This window comes from Dendrobates tinctorius, unplaced genomic scaffold (assembly GCF_039654945.1).
Source record: "Dendrobates tinctorius isolate UK_male_01 unplaced genomic scaffold, ASM3965494v1 ptg000081l, whole genome shotgun sequence".
NCBI lineage: Eukaryota > Metazoa > Chordata > Amphibia > Anura > Dendrobatidae > Dendrobates > Dendrobates tinctorius.
The window spans coordinates 2,871,986-2,888,571 of record NW_027361749.1 but is presented as its reverse complement, the minus strand read 5'-3'; the positions used below and the strand labels follow the sequence as shown (position 1 = coordinate 2,888,571).

General features: G+C 41.7%; 1 protein-coding gene across 2 annotated transcripts in view; it reads left to right on the top strand.

Annotated features, from left to right (window-relative positions):
* Positions 1–16,586, top strand: part of LOC141096860 (cadherin-2A) — a 369,191-nt gene that overhangs the window by 215,460 nt on the left and 137,145 nt on the right. Inside the window, exon 1 of one of the 2 annotated variants that reach the window (XM_073583707.1) lies at positions 13,286–13,454. The exons of the other annotated variant lie outside the window; for it this stretch is intronic. The gene's annotated coding sequence lies outside the window, so the exon portion shown is untranslated. Of the gene's footprint in view, positions 1–13,285; positions 13,455–16,586 lie in introns of those variants that run through there. 2 annotated transcript variants of the gene reach the window in all.

Sequence of the window (16,586 nt, the reverse complement as noted above, 5' to 3'; positions counted from 1 at the left end):
ATAAAAACAAATCTGTTCATTGGATGCACAGAGGACTGCTATATTGGTTTATGTTGTTGGCTATAACGTCTCGAAGCAATTTCTTTCGAAAGAATTGTGTGAGTGTATGTGTTTTATTTTCTTTGGAAAGTGCAGTGCAAGGCTTTTCAGGAGTAAATTGGCTGGAAGTGCTGAAGCAATATTATAAGCAGGTAATTTGGAAAAATGATATATATAAATATATTTTTAGAAAGCGACATTATTGGATATCACAGGTATTGGTTTTCAGAGGTTGATGTTGAATTTTTTTTTAATCATGACACAGTCTTTTATTATACTTTTATTAGGTTTTCTTCTCATTCTGTAAATATTAGACACTAGCTGAAGAGCCCGGCGTTGCCCGGGCATAGTAACTAAGGGTACCGTTACACTAAGCGACGCACCAGCGATCCTGAAAACGATACCACCTGATAAGGATCGCTGGTGCATCGCTAAATGGTTGCTAGTAAGCTGTCAAACAGGCAGATCTCTTCAACGATGCAGTAACGATCTGGCGATGCTTATAACGACTTCGGCGGTCGTTGGGACCTTGTCACACAGCAGCTGTTCTGACAACTCCTGCCTGCGTCCCTGAGTTCTGAGTCGCTAACGAGGTCGCTCGTCGGCGTCAAACACAGCGATGCATGCTGGCCACCAACGATCAAAAAATGGCCCAGGACATTCGGGCACGATCCGCGACATCGCAGCGGGGGCCCGGTCGCCGCTATGTGTCACACGTAGCGAGACCGCTGGCGAGATCGCTGTTGCGTCACAAAATCGGTGACGCAACAGCGGTCTCGCTAACGATCTCGTTGTGTGAGATGGGGCCTTAACTGTGGTTAGTTATAACAAATTATAATGATTATCCTCCATCCCATAGTTCCGTGCCCATATACCCATCATACATATCCTCCATCCCATAGTCCCGTGCCCATATACCCATCATACCTCATCCATCACACATCCTCCATGTGCTGTGCCCATATACCCATTATGACATCATCTTCGCCATGGCAACCATTATGACATCATCTTCGCCATGGCAACCATTCTGACATCATCTTCGCCATGGCAAGCTATTATGACATCGTCACCATGGCAACCATTATGACATATTCTTCGCCATGGCATCCTTAATGACATCATCATCGCCATGGCAACCATTATGACATCATCGTCGATACATACACCCACACATACACTCGTTTTATATCTATAGGTATGGTGTCATTACCATGGTCAGTCCTCTGACATTTACCATACTCAGAATCTGTCAGATGATCGGTGCGGACCATATCTCTGAAAGCAAGAATCAGGGACAGGCTCCCTTATTGCGGTCATTTTTTACCCATAAGTGCCATGTTTAAGATGAGAATAGCAGTCTTCTGTGTGAGTCCACCAGGCTTCTCCCTGCCCAACTTAGGATTGATCTGATGATCCACGGTGACAAGCCTGCTTTTCTCTACCTCTGTTTCTTTTTTAATTTTTTTTTTCCTTAAACATCATGTGTTTCAGAATAAAACGTCAAGGGAACCTGTCCTGATTTATACTGTCTATGTCATGAATCACCTGACAGATTCCCTTTAAAAAAAATAATAGATCTTTGACCATTGTCCAAACTATCACAATAGATGCAAAGCTGAACTGTAAGGCCATGTGCACACGATGCAGATTTCCAGCGGATCCGCAGCGGATTTTACCGCTCAGAAACGCTGCATATCCGCATTGTGATGTTCTGTAGCATGTTAATCAATAGAAAAAAAAACCGCTGTGCAGACGCTGCAGATTTTTCCGCGCGGTTTTCTTGTGGTTCAAAATATGCAGCATGTCACTTCTTTTGTGCGGTTTTCCACCTGCTCCATTCTCCAAATCCGCAGGGGGAAATCCGCAGGGGAAAACCGCACAAAAACCGCAAGAAAACCGCAAGAAAAAAGGAAGAAATCTGCAGGAAAAATGCAGGTCATTTGACCTGCGGATTTCTTCAATTCTGCGCGGAAAAATCCGCAGGGCAAAAAAGTACGTGTGCACTTAGCCTTATATGAAGAAGTTTTTTTTAGCCTTATGAACTTTTTACAAGTTATTAAAAAACAAACAATACCAATCTCTGACCAGTCTATAGCATACAAAATAGAATTACTGCATTCCGTAATCCATTGTCACAGTGGCGACACATCACCGCTGCTGCCAATCAGTGCAGACAGTCTCATTTTACCACTCCACCCTATACCCAGAGCCTTGTAAATAGGCTCCAGCGTGACACCAGGGAAGCATCATCACATGAGCATGAGGGTATTGCTGAGATAGCGATTATTCCTTTTGCTGTATAATGCTTAGCAGTTTGTAAAAAATATCACGGGTTTCGAAAACCTATTTTCCACCATATAGTTTGTGTTAACTATAGGCAGTATCCACTATGTGTATGGAGACTGCTAGATACTTGTATCACATCAGATTTTGAGCGTTTTTCCCGTTTAAAACAATTATAATGGGGAATTTTCAGCCTAAAGATGTTACATCATGGTCTCGTAAAATGCCTAAATACTGTACATATTGGGGCTTATTTTTCAACCTAAATGCCCCAGAGTTCTGATGAAATTTCTGATAAAAAGTACCTTTCATGAATTGCATCATGCTTTTTGTGTTGTGAACACTTTTTGTGACTTGCACCACAAGCATAAACTCAGCATAAACTCCTTTGATATATCTGGCACATTTTAACCCCTATGATGCACTATTTGCGACATGGTTTTCTAAATTTCACAGAACTGCAATTTGCCAATAATGTCTGTAAAGCGCTGTGGATTAAATGGCGTGATATAAACAAGTAAAATAATTAAATAAAGAATAAATGCCAGAATTGACATGTTTTAGTCACTGCACTTCCCAAAATATAAAACGTTATCAAAATGTCATATGTACAATGGTAAAACGGCATCTCAGCCTTCAAAAAACAAGCCTTCAGAGAAGAGAAAAAGCTACTGTTGTCAGAAAATAGCAACACGAATCCTGTTTTTAACAAGGATCTGAATTTCTTTTAACCACTTAAATATAAAAAGAACAACTTTATAAGCTGGTATTTCTGTAATCTTAGCTACTACCCCATTTGATTTTTTTCGGTATATTATATGGTAAAATAAATTATGTAGTTCCAAAACTACTGTACAGTTCATCCTGTAATAACCAAGCCCTTATATGACTGCTGTATATTGGCAGAAAAATATAAAAGTTATGGCTCTTGGGACAAGGGTAGGAAAAAATAAAAAAGCAAAAATGAAAAATGTCCGGGTCCTTAAAGTGATAAGATTGTCTGTCTAGTCTAAGTTTACATTGCCTGAAAATTAGACTCTATTAGGCATGAGCGGACCTGTGGAGGTTTGAGTTCTGGTACCCTTCCTGAATTTTATTTAAAAGTTCGGTTCTTTAACCAGAGCTTTACTCGAGCTTGAACCATAAGCTGAATCCCATTGAAAACAATGAGGACCCAAACTATTGAGCTGGAAAATTTTCTCTCTCTCTGCAACGCACTTCCTCCGGGAACTCCAAACATTGCAACGGACTTCCGAGAGACTGTCTGGTACGAACCCCAAACTTTTGAGTTCGGGTTCGCTCATCTCTAGACTCTGTTGAAAAATACGCCTATTGCTAAATAGATTTTGTTTTCAGGAATGAGATCTTATTCATTTTTTCCTTGTAGACATTCAATGGAAACCTTTGTCCAAGTTGCAGTACAGTGGTCAGGGCTCGGTTTACCAATAAAAATGGTGCATGCGTGATTTTATAGCAATGAATAACTGCAAACACTAGGGCCTGAAAAGTGGCATAAAATACTTTTAAAATTTGCACATTTTTGTGCATTTTTTCATTTTCACATAACTTTTGCTCAGCTCCACCAAAGTAGACAGACCTCGGGAGGAGCTGAGATGGGGTATGGCCTAGGCAGCCAATTAAATTCTTCAAAAGTAGCGGTGTTCTTTATGTCAGGAATGTTACTTCAGTCCCTGAGTAGAGTAATGTATCTGGTGAGGAGCACGAAGACTGCACATGACTGAGAAGAGCCACCGAATTCATTAAGTAGTGTTCGCATCTTAATGAATCCGGTGAACCTTATTCCTGCACACCCCATTTTAAGACTGGTCGTATAAAATGCCAGTCTTAATATATCAGGGCTGGAATCTTGTATACTGTAAGTCATACATAAAGTATATTAGAAAATTGTGAATAATTTTGCAAATTTTATTTGCTCACAGGAAAGAGCATCCAACCAAAGTTACTTGGCAATCACAACTGTCTATCCCATGTACAAGAAGAGATACGAATTGTTATCATCGCCTGCAAGCGCTGGTCTTGTATTCTGCAGGGGGACTTTCTGTCTTTGTCTCGACTTTTTAGCAAATACTGTAGCAGCAGACGCTCCACATCCCGTCATCATCTCGTATTCCTTATCTTACACTTGCATCTTGTTGTAAATCTGTCCCTAGCTGCTGATGGAGCAGTCCTTCTACAGAGGTCTATACGTTTTATTGCCAGAGTGATAGAGAAGAGCGCTAAGGACAATGACTCAAGGCACCGTGACAGTTGACATATTAAAAATGAGAAGTAATAAAGAACAAGGAAGAAAATGAAGATCTGCAGAAAAGGGCAAACTCTATATGTTTGAACCCTGATATATAAACCTGTGTATATGTATCATTAAGGACAACCTTCTCTTGTGTTTTCCACTTCCTCTTGTTAAAAAGTTTTAATTACCGTACTATCTCCACCACACATCTATATCTTATTCTCACTTTTCGTCATTTTTATCCCGTACCTGTGGTGGTCAGTTGTGTGGCAGTACATGCACCATTCTTGGTACAAGAACAGTGGTAATATTAGAACTTGGTACATACAATGCAGGCATAATTATAGGACAATCAGCCTTGATTTTTTTTCAACACTCTTCGAAGCTCCTAATTAGCACCTCACCAAGACTTCACACATGTGATTTTGACTACACATCTCTGCATGCCCTGTCCTATTACAGATGTGTCCTTGATTTTCTTTCTTGTCTCAGATAGCCTGAGATGAGTGGCTTGAAAAATAAATTTTTGTGTAAAAATGCCCAACAGAATAGTCCCCAATTTTTTATATTTTTTATACTATCTGACCAAACATGCCATTGATGTAGGGAAATCTGAGGCCAAGAGTAAAGGTGGAAAAGTACTGGCACCTAGTGGACTAGCTGTTGGGGGGACCCATCAGTGAACGTTGGACTACTTACTGGTGTCTGCCTAAATCCTACCATTCTTTATTTTGCTCAGTTACCAGGGGTCCAGTAATCTTAAGTATGGCTCACCTAAAAAGATATCTTGTAAAAAAAAATATTTTACGGCAGTCACTATAAATCTGATATTTGTATTGATAAAAAAGAGACCCGGTTCACCCTGGAGAAGTGTCGTTTTGAACACTGCCTATCCGCTTATTCTTTCCTCCAAAGTAAAAACTTCTCTTGATCTGCCGGCTATCGGTGAATGGAATGAGGAACATTGCACGAGAAGAGGATTAATATGAGGGCTCCTGCATTATCATTGTAAAAAGTCCAGTCTTGGGAAGTGAAATGTTCCATTGATTTTGGCCCATTGCCTAGTGGCTGAAAAATGAACCGCTACACTTTCACATCCAATTTAAGTAGTAGAGAATATAGCATTGACTGAAGAGGCAAAGCTGAGTCATTGATCAATTGAGTAGTTAACATTTCATGATGAATATGTATTTACACAAAACGAGAGAATTGGATGAGCCCAGAAGATGGAAAAGGGAATGGGCCGATGGATGCTACGTAGCCCTCCTCATTGATAAGTGCATTATTGTTACTGGTCTTCGCTGGGCAAACTTCATGTCATTATTATTCCACTTATTAAATGATGTATAGTCTGGTTATTGGCACTAGCTAAGATTAACTAGTAAGTGCCTCATTTTATTTGGTAATCAAGTATATAGCTGCAAATTGTTGAGGAGCGAAGGGAATCCCTTAGGGTATAATTGTGGAAATGAAGCGAGTGCATTACCCAGTAGAAACTTTTCTTATAAAAAAGAGGCATTTGTATTCATGGGAACACTGACCTGAAAACCCTCAGTGTTCACTCCGGTTAGAATTTTGCTGCGGAACTGAACTTTTATTGTTTTTCTTTTTTATGTTGTGCGCCAAGAAAATTGTTTACTAAGAATAGTAAAAATGTTCCCAGAACTGATCTGACCGCTTCATCATATCTATCGTATTTGGTCCATGTGTCCGTGTGATATGTCGTGATCCAGAACCAATAAGGTTGTTTAAGGCTTTGTACACATGTCCAGGAAATGGATCCAGCAGTAATCCATTGAGATAAAAGTTGTGCAGACGTAACTTATTTGTCCCCCTGAAGAAAAAAACAAAAAAGATTTTAACTGGATCGGTATTTTTAACATCTGATCTGGTAAGTAAAAAACGGATCCTTTTTAAATAGGAGAAAAACGGATTACTGGAGACGTGAACTTAGCCTAGCACTGGTCAGTCCTATAAAGCAAAACATACAGTATCTGCACAACAGCAGACAGATTTTTTTTTTCTAATGACCCGCACCCCCCGTCCCTCCTGTCCATCCACCGCCCTCCAGAGATTCCAAAACATCTCTGAACGGAGACAGAAGTGACCAAGTAGAACTGTTAAATGAATGTTTGCTGAGTGGCACGAAAATAACAATAAAGAAAGTACAACAGTCGCGCTGCCAAGAACCTGTCAAATCTTGTTTTGCAAACCGACAAATTTTTATAACATCAAAAAGCGCGAGGAGTACAGAGGACAGACAAGATGACTAACACACTGACTACGACAGGGAAAACAATGAGGAAGCGGCGGCGGCGGCAGAATAATATGTTTAATAAATGTGTGCGGCCCATCCTGTGTGTAATCTGCTTATTCTCTCTGATGCTTCACTTACTCATTTAATAATTACATCCTCCTACATATGGCTGTGTGCATTCTGTGCTGGAAGGCCAGCTCATGCTGTATGCGGCATGCTGCGGATGCAGGTAGCACCAGCTGGTAATGGCTGATGCCACTTCTATTGTCAAGGAATCTTTGACACATGCTCATCAATATACACAATGACCAACTGTTTTAGAAGAGTAGTTAAAGGGGGGGGGGGGGAGTTCCAAGGCTTTAGAAAGGTGAGGGTCCGACTCACACAACACCGACCGATCAGCTGACCGGGCGCAGCGCTGTACCTTATGTTGTGGCTGCACCTGGTATTGCAACTCAGACTAAACCACTTGAATAGGACTTGAATATTATTTTCCACCATAATATGCAAATAAAATGAAAAAAAAAAACAGACAATGTGATTTTCTGGATTTTTTTTTCTCAGTTTGTCTCCCATAGTTGAGGTCTACCTATGATGTAAATTACAGACGCCTCTCATCTTTTTAAGTGGTGGAACTTGCACTATTGCTGACTGACTAAATACTTTTTTTCCCCACTGTATATATATATATATATATATATATATATATACCATAAATATATGTGTACACATATGTATACTGTATGTCAGACAATTTTAGATATACACTGCTCAAAAACATAAAGGGAACACTTAAACAACAGAATATAACTCCAAGTAAATCAAACTTCTGTGAAATCAAACTGTCCACTTAGGAAGCAACACTGATTGACAGGGAGGAAATGGTTGAGGAGGTAAAAATGGCTGGGACCCTAGGAGGTAGCGACCATGCTATTTTAGAATTTTGGATAACTAGAAGAGGAAGACCTGTGAAGACTCAGACGTCAAGGTTAGATTTCAGAAAGGCAGATTTTAAGGGATTCAGAAAGAGAATTGGAGGGATCCAATGGCTGGATATCCTTAAAGACAAAAATGTCCAGGAAGGCTGGGAAATCTTGAAAAATGAAATTCTCAAAGCACAATTGTTAACAATTCCGAAAAGAGGGAAGAATGGGAAGCATTTAAGGAAACCAGGATGGATGAACACAGAACTTAAGCACATGCTAAAAAGGAAGAAAAAAAATGTTTATAAAATGGAAAGAGGGAGGCATATCTAAAGAAGACTATAATGCTGTCTACAGAACCTGCAGGGCACAAATCAGATTATCTGAAGCTGACAATGAATTGATGCTTGCAAGAGATGTCAAAAGCAATAATAAAGGATTTTGGGGATATGTCAAAAGTAAAAGAAAAGTCAAAGATGCTATAGGATTTTTACAGGATGAAAATGATGAAATGGTAAGACAGGATGTTGAGAAGGCCGAACTTTTAAATTCCTATTTTGCATCTGTTTTCTCTCAGAAAGGAAATGTAACATCAACTGTTCTTCACTGTCCTATTAAGGGAATAGAAGAATCCAGGATATCTATAGACAGAAAGATAGTGAGGAAACACTTAGCTAACCTAAATGAATTCAAGTCTCCAGGTCCAGATGAATTACACCCCAGAGTACTGAAGGAGATAGCAGATGAAATTTTTGAACCCCTCTCCATAATCTTTGAAAATTCTTGGAGATCAAGAGAAGTCCCAGAAGACTGGAGAAGAGCAAATGTTGTTCCTATATTTAAAAAGGGGAAGAAGGTGGACCCAGGCAACTATAGGCCGGTGAGTTTGACTTCTATACCAGGAAAGATCTTTGAACAAATTATTAAACAACATGTATGTCAGTACCTGGATAAGAATGAAGTGATTAAACAGAGTCAGCATGGGTTTGTAACTAATAAGTCATGTCAGACTAACTTAATTTCCTTCTATGATGGAATCATTGATTGGGTGGATCAAGAAAATGCTGTAGATATAGTATATCTTGACATCAGCAAAGCATTTGACAAAGTATCTCATACAATCCTTATTGAAAAAATGACTAAGTATGGAATGGACAATTCAACTGTTAAGTGGATTCATAACTGGCTTAGGCTAGTTTCACACTTGCTTTTTTTTGCAGCGCGTTTTTCCCGCAAAAAAACGCATTGAAAAAACGCATACAAAAGCATACAACTGCTGCGTTTTTTTCAAGCATTTTTATGAGCATGCATGAAAAAAACGCAGCGTTTTTATGCGTTTGTATGCGTTTTTAGTGCGTTTTTACCGCGTTTGCGTTTTTTTCCAACATTAGGTGGCCCCTCACACTAACCCAAACCATGACTTTACTAACCCTAACCCTGACCCTAACCCTAACCCTGACCCTAACCCTTAACCAAATCATACTTAACCCTAACCCAAACCCTAAACCCTAACTAACCCTAACCCTAACCCTGACCCTAACCCTAACCCTGACCCTAACCCTAACCCTGACCCTAACCCTTAACAAAACCATACTTAACCCTAACCCTGACCCTAACCCTAACCCTGACCCTAACCCTAACCCTGACCCTAACCCTTAACCAAACCATACTTAACCCTAATCCTGACCCTAACCCTGACCCTAACACTTAACAAAACCATACTTAACCCTAACCCTGACCCTAACCCTAACCCTGACCCTAACCCTGACCCTAACCCTTAACCAAACCATACTTAACCCTAATCCTGACCCTAACCCTGACCCTAACCCTTAACAAAACCATACTTAACCCTAACCCTAACCCTAACCCTGACCCTAACCCTGACCCTAACCCTTAACCAAACCATACTTAACCCTAATCCTGACCCTAACCCTGACCCTAACCCTTAACCAAACCATACTTAACCCTAACCCTGACCCAAACCCCAACCCTAACCCTGACCCTAACCCTAACCCTAAACCCCCTTAACTAACCCTAACTCTAACCCAAACCCCTAAATTCCATGGTTAAAAAAAAAAAACGCATATGCAAAAAAACGCATACATGAGCATGCCAGTGCGCACATATGCGCATCCATAGGCTATAATGGCCATTTTTAGCGCAAAACGTGCGCATATGTGCGCATGCGCTTTTTTGCAGGGCCAAAAAATGCAACATGCTGCGTCTGGAAAATACAAACGCACACCCCAAAAAAACGCAGCGCATGAAAATCGCATACATGCGCTTACAAGCGCGCAGGTATGCGCACCCATGTTAAATATAGGGGAAAAAACGCATGCGCACATATGCGTTTTTTTCCAGCGCTAAAAAACGCAAATGTGAAACCAGCCTCAGTGATCGGACCCAAAGAGTGGTCGTAAATGGCTGCACATCCAGTTGGAAGAATGTCTCAAGTGGGGTACCACAGGGCTCTGTCCTGGGCCCTGTATTGTTCAACATCTTTATCAACGATTTAGATGAAGGAATTGAGGGTAAACTGATTAAATTTGCTGATGACACAAAGCTAGGAGGGATAGCTAATACTAGAGAAGAGAGAGAGAGGATTCAAAAAGATTTAAATAAACTGGAGAAGTGGGCAGTAACTAACAGAATGGTTTTTAACAGGGAGAAATGCAAAGTACTACATCTGGGCAATAAAAATCAAAAAAGCATATACAGAATGGGAGGAATAGGGCTAAGCAACAGCACATGTGAAAAAGACTTGGGTATACTAATAGATCACAGACTGAATACGAGTCAACAGTGTGATGTAGCAGCAAAAAAGGCAAATGCAATTCTAGGATGTATTAACAGAAGCATACAGTCTAGATCACGTGAAGTCATTATTTCCCTCTACTCCTCTTTGGTCAGACCTCATCTGGAATATTGTGTCCAGTTTTGGGCACCACATTTTAAAAAAGACATCAACAAACTGGAGCAAGTTCAGAAAAGAGCGACCAGAATGGTGATCGGTCTGCAAACCCTGTCTTATGAGGAAAGGTTGCAGGATTTGGGAATGTTTAGCTTGCAAAAGAGAAGACTGAGAGGAGACTTAATAGCTGTCTACAAATATCTAAAGGGCTGTCACATTGTAGAAGGATCAACTTTATTCTCATTTGCACTAGGAAAGACTAGAAGCAATGGGATGAAACTGAATGGGAGGAGACACAGATTAGATATTAGAAAAAACTTTTTGACAGTTAGAGTGATTAATGAGTGGAACAAGCTGCCACGAGAAGTGGTGAGTTCTCCTTCAATGGAAATCTTCATACAGAGGCTGGACAGACATCTGACTGGGATGATTTAGCGAATCCTGCTTTGAGCAGGGGGTTGGACCAGATGGCCCAGGAGGTCCCTTCCAACTCTACGATTCTATGATTCTAATCAATTTCACATGCTGTTGTGCAAATTGAATAGGCAACAGATGGAAATTATTGGCAAATATCAAGACACCCTCAATAAAGGAATGGTTCTGCAGGTGGGGACCACAGACTACATATCAGTACCAATGCTTTCTGGCTGATGTTTTGGTCACTTTTGAATGTTGGTTGTGGTTTCACACTCGTGGTAGCATGAGATGGACTCTACAACCCACACAAGTGACTCAGGTAGTGCAGCTCATCCAGGATGGCACATCAATGCGAGCTGTGGCAAGAAGGTTTGCTGTGTCTGTCAGCGTAGTGTCTAGAGGCTGGAGGCGCTACCAGGAGACAGGCCAGTACACCAGGAGATGTGGAGGAGGCCTTAAGAGGGCAACAACATAGCAGCAGGATCGTTACCTTCACCTTTATGTAAGGAGGAACAGGAGTAGCACAGCCAGAGCCCTGCAAAATGACCTCCAGCAGGTCACAAATGTGCATGTGTCTGCACAAACGGTTAGAAACCAACTTCATGAGGATGGTCTGAGTGCCCGACATCCACAGATGGGAGTTGTTCTCACAGCCCAACACCATCCAGGACGTTTGTCATTTGCCACAGAACATCGGGATTGGCAAATTCGCCACTGGCACCCTGTGCTCTTCACAGATGAAAGCAGGTTCACACTGAGGACATGTGACAGACATGACAGAGTCTGGAGACGCCGTGTAGAGCGATCTGCTGCCCGCAGCATCCTTCAGTTTGGCAGTGGGTCAGTAATGGTGTGGGGTGGCATTTCTTTGGAGGGCCGCACAACCCCCCATGTGCTCGTCAGAGGTAGCCTGACTGCCATTAGGTACCGAGATGAGATCCTCAGACCCCTTGTGAGACCATATGCTGGTGCGGTTGGCCCTTGGTTCCTCCTAATGCAGGACAATGCCAGATCTCATGTGGCTGGAGTGTGTCAGCAGTTCCTGCAAGATGAAGGCATTGAAGCTATGGACTGGCCCGCCCGTTCCTCAGACCTGAATCCGATTGAGCACATCTGGGACATCATGTCTCGCTCCATCCACCAAAGTCACTTTGCACCACAGACTGTCCAGGAGTTGGCGGATGCTTTAGTCCAGGTCTGAGAGGAGATCCCTCAGGATACCATCCGCCGCCTCATCAGGAGCATACCCAGACGTTGTACAGTAGGGAGGTCATTTAGGCATGTGGAGGCCACACACAATACTGAGCCTCATTTTGACTTGTTTTAAGGACATTACATTCCACTTTAATTTTGTGTGTGACTCCAAATCCAGGCCTCCATTGGTTAATAAATTTGATTTCCATTGATGACTTTTGTGTGATTTTGTTGTCAACACATTCAACTTTGTAGAGAACAAAGTATTCAATGAGAATATTTCATTCATTCAGATCCAGGATGTGTTATTTGAGTGTTCCCTTTATTTTTTTGAGCAGTGTATATGTGTGTGTATATATATATATATATATATATATATATATACATAGTATTTCTGTACGTACAGTATATATAGTATATACAGTATAGTATATATGTGTGTGTGTATATATATATATATATATATATATATATATAAATGCTCTTTGCCTTTAGTGATAACTGATTTACATGGCCATGTACAGTATGTATATATATATATATATATATTATATCTATATATATATATATATGTATAGCTACTGTATATATAGGTGTATATGTATACACATGTAAATCAGATATATATATATATATATATTGTGGTGTAATGACCACTGTGTCTACTAGGGGGCGCTGTGTGGATGTCCCAAGAGAACGGATGAGTGGCAGAATCCTGAAGGATAATTATGTATCTCAAAGTGGGTGGCTTTGAGATGGAGACTTGTGTATGTGTGATCAGCAGTATCATTGCTGAGGTGTTGTTTCTAAGTCTAAGGGAGAAGTCTTCAGGTAACTAGAGAGATGGGCGGGTTCTGGTTACCTACAAATCCACCCAGGGGTGTGTCTGAAAACGCCTATAGTAAAAGGCTTTGTAAGTGTGTGAAGGACCTGTGATGAGGTCATAGCCATGTGACCCAGTGGACGTGGCTACGGACCATATAAGGTGGCCAGGGTAGGTCACAAGGTGTGAATGCTGGGACCTGATTGGTCCAGTTTGGAAGGTCCCGTGAGGAGAAGGATCTCCTGGCTAACAGCCTGTGGAGCGGCTGTGTGAGCATTGGCGATGTGTGCCTGATAGCTCCCTGGAGGGAACTAACGTATGCGATGGTGAAGCTGCATAAGGAACCCTGACAGGTGAGATAATGATGAGGCTGAATAGCCTATATAATGGACGCTATGCTGATATGAACTTTGTGGTGCTTCCTTTGGTTTATGCTCAGTAATAAACCTCACGGACTGATATGGTTTTATGGAAAACCCGAGCTGGATGTGATTTATTTGCTGCCAAGCGAGTGTTCCCCAACCTTGAATGACAGCGCTACCTCACAATGTATATACTGTATCTATGTGAATAAAATCCACTTTTTTCACTAATTTCCATTGAACCGCTGTTTTCTATCTACTTTTTCTATTTATACACATATATATATATTTGCAATCCTTTGTCTTTAGCGAGACTGCTTTACATAAGGGCATAGAAGTGAAGCGTCACTTATTGTGAAACCAGGGCCATAATGTGAGGCTATTTTTACATTAGTGCTATTGAGGTCTTCTTGATATTTTTACATGCCAAAACTCATATAGACGCCACGAATCGCTTGTGTTAACAGTACATAATTCTCTGAACAATTACTCTAACCTTACTTTATACAGTATATAAATGATAATATAATAAGTTGTCAGACCCTCATCACAGGGCGTTGCTCACGTCTTAACCATGTTGATATTACATAGATGACAACATAAATCAGAGTAGACGGTAAGGACGTGGTGGAGAACATGGAGGCGCAGGGACTGGTATTAGCCTCTGATTAAATAACATAACACAATAGATGGTGGCGGCCTCCTTTCTGGTGTCAGATGCCCGGCAGTCGCGAGCTACACCCCTCTGATTGATGAGAACATGGCTCACTTAATTACATTTCCAAGGTTTTTCCGTGCAGGTATATGAGAAGCGCAGACAGCTGTCTGCCCGGAGTCTCGCGGAGCATTGTTATCACCGCTACATAAATTAATGTGTTGGAACGCTATAATGAGATTACTATGAGTTCCAGATTCCTGAAATAATAGCCGTTTGGCACTGACCTATATTGTGAATTCTTATGGGACCATACCGTAACTCTTGACAATATGTGTACCGTCACGTCGCGTCTGAGGGCTGTGTATGTAAGAATAGGGTCACCTCCGTCCCTTCATCTGTTAAATAAATGTTTTCTCCAGCATTATGCACAATGTGGGGCCGGAATGTCAGCGTTCAAGGAGACTGTGCCGGTGAGTGGCAGGGTCCGGATTTCAAAGGGATCACTGAATCACATGTAATGTAGGCTTTGTTTGAGTCACCAAATCTAGGTTTTGCTGACGGCCGGTATTTCTAGATAAAAAGCTGCATAGGCATTTCCATTAGACTGAAGCAACAAAAAAGCAGCATCTCCATTTTCATCCTGGCTCGCCTTTGTGACTTTGCTCAAAAGGGAAAGGGTTATTGTAGGAAGAATACAAATAAAGTCAACCACTCCTCAGTGAAAAGCATTTTTATTATTTTTACCTTTTTTTTTTTTTTCCTTTAGAGCATTTTTCCATCCTAGATTTCTCATCACATATTTAGCCCATTGATAAAATACAGACGTGTCCTTTCTTACCTTTTCTCTTGGCTCGGTATATCCCATGATATGGGGAGCGAGGGGACCAGCTTTTAAAAGAAAAATATTTTTTGTGATACTCTGTCGGGAGATGTTTATGCTCTATGGGTTTATGTGCGGTTGTGATGCAAATGGCCGCATCTCTTTGGTTCTGGTAACACGCGGCACTATTTTATGCAATTTTTTGCCTATAAAAAAGTAAAAGCCTCCAGTTGATGATTCTACAAGTGCTTTTATTGTGCTTGCCCCCTGTCTGTTTTTGCCACGCGTTCCCTACTGCCATTGCTTCTCCCAGACGGGTGACAACCTCATTACACAGCGGCGCACAAGCCGGGGCAGTGGTCACCTCCTTATTAGAGTTGAGCGAAACGAGTCGAAAAAATTCAAAAGTCGCCGACTTTTGGCAAAGTCGGGTTTCATGAAACGAAACCCGACCCTAGGATGAGGTCGGCCACGAGGTCGGCGACTTGCGCGCCAAAGTCGCGTTTCAAAAGTTTGTTTTGCGCTCTTTTTCAGCCAATCAGGATCCACGGACACTGTGGGCAACGTGATGACATAGGCACGGGTCACCACCATCTTTCAGAAGGGCATGCAAGTGATTGGCTTGCTTTGGTGGGCGTCACAGGGGGTATAAAAGGGCGTGCACGCCGACCGCCATCTTACTTCTGCCGATCTTAGTATAGGGAGAGGTTGCTGCTGATTCTGTAGGGAGAGCGTTAGGCAGGGAAGAAGACAAAAAAACTGCTTCTGCTGCTAGCGATTTGGCCTGCACAACACACCAGTCACTGTGTGTGCAGTGCAAGGGGAGGCTATATAGTGGTGTATCAGTGGTGTTGGTTGTTGGGCTGCCTTCTAAGGCTTCCTGACATTCCTGCATTGCTGTTTACCCACTGCTCCGCAAACTGCTTTTTTAAAAACAATCCAATCTCCCTTATCCTCTAGTCACTTTTGTCACAGCTGTGCCATCGAGCCTGTCACATAGCGCTCAGATATTCATTGGGCCTCACACAATCCAAAAGTGTCCAGTGTCCAAAAGTGTGTGCAGAGATTCAAAATCTCCCTTATCCTCTAGTCACTTTGGTCACAGCTGTGCCATCGAGCCTGTCACATAGCGCTCAGATATCAGTGGGCCTCACACAATCCAAAAGTGTCCATCCAGTGTCCAAAAGTGTGTGCAGAGATTCAAAATCTCCCTTATCCTCTAGTCACTTTGGTCACAGCTGTGCCATCGAGCCTGTCACATAGCGCTCAGATATCAGTGGGCCTCACACAATCCAAAAGTGTCCAGTGTCTGCAGAAATTCAAAATCTCCCCTGTCCTATAGACACCTTGTACCTTGATTTACATTACTATATAGTTTGTTGGATTTTGTCTACATTTCTACCAAAAATGAGGAAGGCTGGTGGAAGAGGCCATGGAATTGGGCGGGGGTTGGCAGCTGGTAATGATGGTGTTGGTGGTGGATCTGATGGTAGTGGCAAGAGCAAAATAGGACCGAATGTAGGAGGTGCTGACCCTGCGTCATCGTCTGGCTACATAAGGCCTCGAACGCTTAGTTTTCTAGGAGTTGGCAAACCGCTTTTAAAGCCAGAGCATCAGGAAAAAGTTTTGTCTTACATTGCTGACT